This window comes from Pteropus alecto, unplaced genomic scaffold (genome assembly GCF_000325575.1).
Source record: "Pteropus alecto unplaced genomic scaffold, ASM32557v1 scaffold287, whole genome shotgun sequence".
NCBI classification, from domain to species: Eukaryota; Metazoa; Chordata; class Mammalia; order Chiroptera; family Pteropodidae; genus Pteropus; species Pteropus alecto.
In genome coordinates this window covers 1374165-1382394 of record NW_006439718.1, presented here as the reverse complement: position 1 = coordinate 1382394, position 8230 = coordinate 1374165, and the positions used below count along the sequence as shown (strand labels likewise).

Below are 8230 nucleotides of genomic sequence, written 5' to 3'. Positions count from 1 at the left end.
ATTGATATATTATATATTATATGTGTGTGTGTGTCAATGTGCATGTGACAGGGACAAGTATAGACTGAAACAGATATACCTTAAAGTCCAGGAGTGGCACTGCTCATAGTGATGAGATTTCTAAAATACCAGTTATTGATAAGGTTTCAAATTTTAAAAAAGAAGCATACTTTCTGATTTTCATGTTCTTCAAACATTCACTGTGTATTAAAATGAGGGAAAAACCTACCTTGTTTTTATATGTAAAATGGATTTAGGTCCCAGGCTCTGACAAACAGGTTTTTCTTCTCTATGTGAATGTCAGGAGGGTCATTCAGAGTCCTGTGGGGCAAATCATTTGTGGACTGTCTTGTATATTGCTGGATATCCAGCATGCCCGCCCTCTGTCTACCAGTTGTCAGGTATTGTCCAATGTGATAATCAGACACAACCCAGAGAGTTCCAATGGCCCTCACAAGTGGGACCATCCCCACTGAAAACCCTGGACTTTGAGCATGCTTTTCCTAGATCTGATGCTCTGTCCCTTGAGTTGGAGGAGACGAGGCTTCCAGGAACCCCTGGAGATAGGTACAGTGGAGGTCTGCTTCCGTCCTAATATTTTCTCTGGCATGTAAGTTGTTTTATTAGGTCTATTTCACAGACAAAAAGTAGGGGCATGCAAAGTGCAGGTGAATTGCTCAGATATTGAACCGGACCCCAAACCTATCCTTTCTAGTTCCAAACCCTGTGCCTTCCTCTGCAGGACATCAACAGAAGCCATCCTCTGAGACCACTGTCACCACTGCAGGCAGGTTTGAGACAATTCAGTTGCCTTTATGGCGCCCAGGATGGCAGCCCCTGGCTCAACCAGTGGCATTCCAGGGGCAGGTTGGCAGGTAGAATTGCAGTGAGGAGCTCAGGCCTCCAAATTGTTTTCTTAATGAAATTTAAAACAAACAAACAAACAAAAATGATCTGAATGGATGGAGAGGATCTGAAAACTATGGCCTTGTTTTAGGTCAAAGATCTTTCCTGATTCTGAAGATGTAACTTAGAACAGTTGCGTTTCTTGTTATTGAGTGAGCTCTTACCCTGAGCACATACTGCTAATCTCCAGATATTCCACTTATCTATTGATGCATAAAAAAACATCCTGAATGAAAAGACTTTCAACATTTATTTTCTCAAGTTTCTGAAATCTGGGCTGGGCTCAGGTAGGCAGTTCTGCCAGCAATCACCTGGCGTCTCCATGTGGCATCAGTCATCTGGAGTTGACTGTGACTAAAAATCTAGGGGGGTGCCCCTCTCAGCCTTGGGTCTAGCCTCTGAGACAAATGGGACAGCAAGGTTGGCAGCATTAGTTCTCTCTCCCTCTTTTGCTCTGCTCTCTTCAGCAGAGTGGGTGGCCAGACCACTCTACTTGGCGACTCTAGGCTCCAAGAGCATACCTAGACTGGATGCTGGCACAGTTGTCACTCTGCCATATTCTGTTGCGTAAAACAAGTTGTGAGGGCAGCCCAGACTCAGGGTAGGAAGGAGAGTCCACCTCTCTGTGGCAAGAGTGGCAAAGAATTTGTGGTCATCTTTAAATCACCTCACACAAAAAAACTTGATTGCTGTCTTTGCCATTTCCAGACCCAAAGGGAAGTTCTCAGCTGAAGGATGAGTGAAGGATACACCCCAGTCATTCTAGGTAGCTGGAGCATAATTGTGACCGCTGTGGGCCCTGAGGACTGGTGGTACTCGGGTGTTTACCAGGCAAGCAGCTCATTCTCAGGGAGCACTGCATCATTCGTGCCCAGGCAGGGTTGGGAAGGAGTTAGGGGGAAAGTGTGGCAGCAATTCCAAAGCAGTAGGTTCTAGCAGGTGCCAGAGTAAGACCAGGGACAGGGCACAGCCCTTACGTCACGCTGCACACCAGGAGGCTGCTCCTTTTATAGGCTGGCTACAGATGGTTATGGAGCTTACTGGGGGCAGTCAGGCATTTGTGGGCCAAATCACATGTGTCTAAATAAAAACCAACATCACTCTTATAACTCAAATATAGTATATTCTTATATTCAGTGCATCATAATTTGCATCATGTTGATTAAAACTGTTAATATATATAAAGGGTTTATAACAGTGCTTGGTGTGTGGAGGGCCTAGGCCTTACTAGGGACCAATAGCAGTATAGACTCCCTTGTTATATTGATGGTTTCTGAGTTTTCTATGCAAGTGTGTGTTTGTTGGGCCTTCTGCATCCCGACCACACAGGAAAACAAAGCCCTCCTGCCTATGTGGGAGCCACAGAGCATCCAGGTTTGTAGGCTTCTTATACACATGTGGAAAGCAGAGATGAGCCCAGCGCCTGTTCTCCCACTCCCTCGGCACATCTGAGTAGGTGCCCCACTCCTGATACGATCTTCCATGGACCCTGAGATAAGCAAAGCCCATCCTGGAAGCCAGAGAGCCAGAGGCCCAGCCTCCTTCTCTCTCAGCCTTTCTGCTGTGCTGCCCTCACCACTGGCCTTGCACTGCCTTCTTTTTCAGAGGCACTCATTGTTCCCATGAACTCAAGTTAATGGAACCCATGTGCTGCTTGCCAAGCACAAACATGCTTTCCACTCCCCTCCAAAGCTATGACTTTCTATTCCTGATCTTTGTGCTAGGGGGCCTGGAACTGCATCCCAGGGCCTCTGCATTTCAAAGTCAACTGGAAAACACCAACCTGTTGGCCCAGAGCTGAGCCCCAAGTTATTCTAGTAGCTCCTCAAGCACAGTGGTTTCCAAAGATCTTTGCTTCTTGGGAAGTTTGTCCGGACTCACTGCTTTGATGTGGTCCCAATTATCTGCCAACCTTTTGTGTGTGAGCTTTTCAAAGGACAGTTTTGAAGGCACACCAGAACCAGACAGGGAAGAGAGCAGCCTAACCTCTTTGTGTCTACTCTCCGTGTTCACTTTGACTCAGTTTATCTTGCACTCCTTGTGCTAACTCCAGAGCCAGGCCTTCTTAGGGCCTGCCTTGACACCTACATCCCTTTGTCATAAGCGTGCTCTGTGCTGCTCCACCATGGCCACAGGAATGAAGGCCCTGTGATCTTTTCTCCAAGACCTACAAGAAAGAAGGAGCTTGGGGGCTGTGTCCCACTCATAGGTACACTTATGGGGCAAGACCGCAATGGGGTGGCTGTGAACAAGGAGGAGCAAGGGGCAACCTCGGGGCCTCAGAGAGAACAAAGGGCTCACTAACATGGCATCAGTAACACTCGGTCATCCTAAGCATGAGCTTTCCTCTCTAGCATTTCTGAGGTGCAGTCTTGTCTGCAGAGTGTGTGGGAAGGCTTGTTGGCTCTGTGGGCCCACTGGGTCTTCAGGAGAAAGCCTGTCTTCCCTGTGTGGTGGCCCGTCAGCCTCCCCAGGGGCTAAGTAAAGAGAGCACTGGAGTTAGAGCCTGGGTTCAAGCTTTTGCACTTACAAAGCTGGACTTCTCAGGCCCCAGTGTAAGGGTCTCTTTACCTTGCAGAGTTGTTGGTGCTGTATAGTGGCCAGTCCTGGGCACGGGCAGCTCTGGGGAGCCCTTCTCCTGTGTGCAGTTCACCTTTCCAGGTCATATTCCTCCATCATAGTCATGAGGACTGCAGCATTAACCATCCCAGCTGCTAGGGCCCTTCACACTGTCCTGAGTGAGCCATGTGTATAATTGGACATTTCTTTTTAGCAGTCACATTTAAAAAGGTAAAAAGAAAGAGGTGAAATTAATTTTAATCTATTTTATTTAACCTGATATATCCAAAATATCATTTCAACATGTAACAATATAAAGATTCTGAATGAAATATTTTATATTCCTTTTTTCACACTAAGGCTGAAATTGGGCATGATCTCATACTTCTAGCACCTCTCATTTTGGACTAGTCACATTTTCAGTGCTTGATAGCCACCTGGGGCTCATGACTACCACACAGGACACCGTGACTCCAGATAGGCAACGTTATGTGCTGGTGCTTTTCTTTGAATGGCTCTGGCCATAAAATAGCTCTTTGTACCAAGAGAATAAGAGGTAGAAAACTTGGTTCTCCTTCTCAGCTTTCCACCTGGTGACTCAGAGAGATGACTTGACCTGTCCTTGTAACTGCGCTTGCCTGGGAACATTGCTTTGTCAGGCTGCTTCCTGAAGGGAGCTGTGCTTCTGAGTGTGGCATGGTAGGAGCCCACCCCTGGGCAAAGGAAAGAGCTGGCAGGAAAGGGGGAACACCCAGGTGCTTTCTGTCCCCCCAGGCTGCAGGGCTCCCTGCATGTGCTGGGGCCAGAGAAGGCTGGAGTTATGCAAATACCTAGGGCCCTGTGCAGGGCTGCCACAGTGCTGACTGTGAATGCAGGACACTCAAGATAACAGATCAGATTCTATCTTGGGGTCACTGCAAGGCCTGGGGGTCTGAAAAGGGTGTAAGGGAGGGTGGGGGGATTGGTGAGGGGGGGATTGGTGAGGGAAGGTCAGCCACACATTGGAGGCTGCAGCACTGCTACAGGGCCTGATAAGATGGGGGAAGCATAGCTGCCGCCACTCCAAGTCACCAATCTTGGGGTGGTGGTGATGACAGGGAGAGGCCCATGTAGAGATTAGAAAACCTTCAACCTGGACACATCACCTGGGAGGTATGGCCATGAGGCAGGAGCTGGGAGCAGTGTGGCCCCAGCTGAGGAGGCAGAGAATGGTGCTCACTGGTGTTTTCCTTGATTAGAATCTTCAGAGTCCTAAAGATTATTTTTTACGCCTGCAGCACCTGGTTTTCCTAGGTGGTCTCCCATCCAAGTACTAACCAGGCCCAACCCTGCTTAGCTTTCGAGATCAGATGGGATCGGGCTTGTTCAGGGTAGCATGGCCGTAGACATAAGATCACCATTTAAACAGAACTTTGTACTGCATTTTTATTTCTGTGCAGGATGGTTGAGTTGCTTGGAGCCAGGGGCCTCCAGGTCAAGCACCCTGGGTAACAGGCCATGGCCCATGGTGGCACTGATTGCAGAATCACTCTTTACTGGCTTCCTTCTCTCCCTGTTCTCACTTCCTTACTCTCCAGTGGGTTTCCTAGGATCATTTCCCACATAGACTCTTTGCCCTTGAATCTTTGTCTTACCAGCTCTGCTCTGAGAAGCCCAAGGGAAGATAGGTTAACACATTTATGCAATGAGCACTAATTATGCTCCATACTTAAGGTTTATTCTGGGCAAGCCCTATTTCTCAGATGCTCATAAATCTCACCTTTGGTGTCTAGAATCACTTTTATCCTCTTGGACAGTCCTCTTCATTAAACAGGCATTGGCCCTGCATTATGATGCTGAGACCTCGTAAGCATCTATTGGCAAGTGCCAGCACAGGTGTATCTTCTGTGCCTGGCCCTGACCATCCTCATTGGGTTTGTGGTACTTCTAAGTCAGCCCCTCACCCCCAAGGCCAACTATTATAGGAGCCCTTTCTGATCTCTAGGCTGCTCATCTCACTGTCATTGGATTGGACTTCTCAAAACACATGGCATTTCCTAGGGCCCCAGTCCCATCTGTGCCCTGCTCCAGCTGTGGCACTGCAGGCCTGCCATTTATCCTGTGAGACTCAGTTTTGTCTATAGGAACCCTACCACCAGCTGCCCAGTTTCTCTGAGAATAGTGCAAGTAGGAGTCAGGCTGCCCAGTTTTGTCCTTTCTCAAGTGTGTTAGGAGCTCAGGCTGCCATAGCAAAACTTATAAGTGGCTGTCTTCTTGTGACTTCATGTGGTCTTTCCTCTGTGAATGTCTGTTTCTTAATCTCCATTTCTTATGAGGACACAGTCATATTGGATTAGAGCCCACTCTAATGACCTCATTTTAACTTAATCAGATCTTTAAAGGGCCTATCTCCAAATACAGCCACATTCTGAGGTATGAATTTTGAAGGATACAGCTCAGTGCCTAACACTAGCTGTGTGACATTGAGCAGTCGTTAACCTCTTTGTGCCTCAGTAACCTACACTGTAAAATTGGTGTAATTACAAGGTTATTATGAATATTAGAGTACAAAGTAGTGGTCTTCAAACATTTTTGCTTGCAGAGCCCTTAAAATCATTTCAAAAACGGCACCCTTGAATGTGTTTTGCTGACATCTGAACTTTTTCATCATAAATATAAATTGATGCAAAGGATGTAATTTCCAGAGCATCACAAATATTAACATCTTAAAATGAAATGGTTAAATCTTTCTTTTACATCTAACTAGTAACTACCTTTGTTGATTTAAAAAGACTTTGTGAATAAATGTTAGCTATTAGAAATTTTGTATTGTTTCTTTTTTGCCTTCAGCTTTGATCTTCAATTCACTTCCCCCACAAAATTTTATCCTACTTTAGTACATCTTTTCTTTTGAAAGTTTTTTATTGTTCACCTTATTATACTTCCCTGTAAAATAATGTGTATATACAAATTTAAATTACGTTTTTTATTTCATTATTAAGTCTCTAGGTTTAAAAAATTTTTTTTTTTGGATTGAGTTATCAATATTGCACAATTAGTAAGATTTGGAAAATGAGTATAAAATTAATCAGAACAACACGAATGTAAATTTAGATAAATAACTAATTATAAGAAATAAAGTTTATTAGAAATATATTTCTATTAAAATGGATTTTTATTTTACTTCATATACCCTTGTGTGAATTTGGTTAGTGATAGAATTTAGCATCATTTTTATTCCTGTTTTTAAAAGTAGATGTTAGCTTTGAAATACCTCATGCAATATAAAAAGAGACAGGGATGAAGTTCTTTTTATGCCACTCAATACTTTAAACTGTTTACAAGTTACATGTCAAAAGCCATAGAGTGATCTAGCATCAAAAATGATTTTTTTTAAATGTTTTTATTAAGTTTATTGGGGTAACATCAGTTAATACAATTATATAATTTTCAGGTATACATTATAATTTGACATCTATATATTCTATTGTGTGATTACTACCCAAAGTCCAGTTTCCTTCAGCTACCATATATTTGACCCCCTTTACCCTACCTACCTCCCCTCTCCTCCCCCACCCGCTACCCTCTGGTAACCACTAGTCCATTGTCCATGTTCCCGAGTCTCTCCTTGTCCTGTTCATTTGTTGCTTTTAGGTTTATATCTCACATATAAGTGATATCATGCGATTTTCAACTTTTTCTGTCTAGTTTATTTTACTTAGCATGATTATCTTGAGGTCCATCCATGTTGTCGCAAATGGCAATATTTCATCTTTTCTCATGGTTGAGTAATATTTCATTGTATATATGTACCACAGCTTCTTTAGCCAATCATCTATCAATGATTGCAAACTTCGGCCACTGTGAATAATGTGAATCCTGGCCACTGTGAATAATGCTGCTATGAACATCGATGTGCAAATATCTTTTCGAATTAGGGTTTTCAAGTCTTTGGAGTTAAATAGAGGGATTGCTGGATCGTATAGTAGATCAATCCTTAGTTTTTTTGAGGAACCTCCATTCTGTTTTCCATAGTGGCTGCACCAATTTTCAGTCCCATCAGCAGTGTATGAGGGTTGCTTTTTCTCTGCATCCTCTCTAACACTTGTTATTACTTGTCCTGTTGATTATAGCTATTCTAACAGATGTGAGATGGTATCTCATTATGGTTTTGATTTGCATCTCCCTAATAGCTAGCATGTTGAGCATCTTTTCATATATTTGTTGGCCATTTGTATGTCCTCTAGGAAGAAGAGTCTGTTCAGGTCCTTTGCCTATTTTTGGATTAGATCACTTGTTTTTTTGTTATTGAGTTATATGAGTTCTTTGTATATTTTGGATATTAGGCCCTTATCGGAGGCATTGCTTGCAAATATATTTTCCCATTTAGATGGTTGTCCCTTTACCTTGTTGACAGTTTCTTTTGCTGAGCAGAAGCTTTTTAGTTTGATGTAGTCTCATTCATTTATTTTTGTTTTTGCTTCCTTTGCCTTTGAGGTTAAATTTATAAAATCCTCTTTAAGTCCAAGGTCCTTGAGTTTCGTGTCTATGTTTTCTTCTATGCATTTTATTATTTCAGGTCTTATATTCAGGTCCTTAATCCATTTTGAGTTAATTTTGGTGTGCGGTGATAGATGACAATCTAGTTTCATTCTTTTGCAGGTGGCTTTTCAGTTTTCCCAGCACTATTTATTGAAGAGGCTTTCCTTTCTACACTGTATGTTTTCGGGTTTTTTGTTGAACAGTATTTGCCCCTATAATTATGGATTTACTTCTGGACTCTCAC

The 8230-nt window shown here is 43.5% G+C and overlaps 1 protein-coding gene and 1 non-coding gene across 2 annotated transcripts in view; one reads left to right on the top strand and one right to left on the bottom strand.

Moving 5' to 3' along the window:
* The window catches only part of VSTM4 (V-set and transmembrane domain containing 4), a 92281-nt gene that overhangs the window by 45774 nt on the left and 38277 nt on the right, over nt 1-8230 (top strand). The window lies entirely within an intron of this gene.
* On the bottom strand, nt 4734-4852 carry LOC112483924. Its single transcript, XR_003047820.1, has one exon. It is a non-coding gene; the product is annotated as a 5S ribosomal RNA (ribosomal RNA).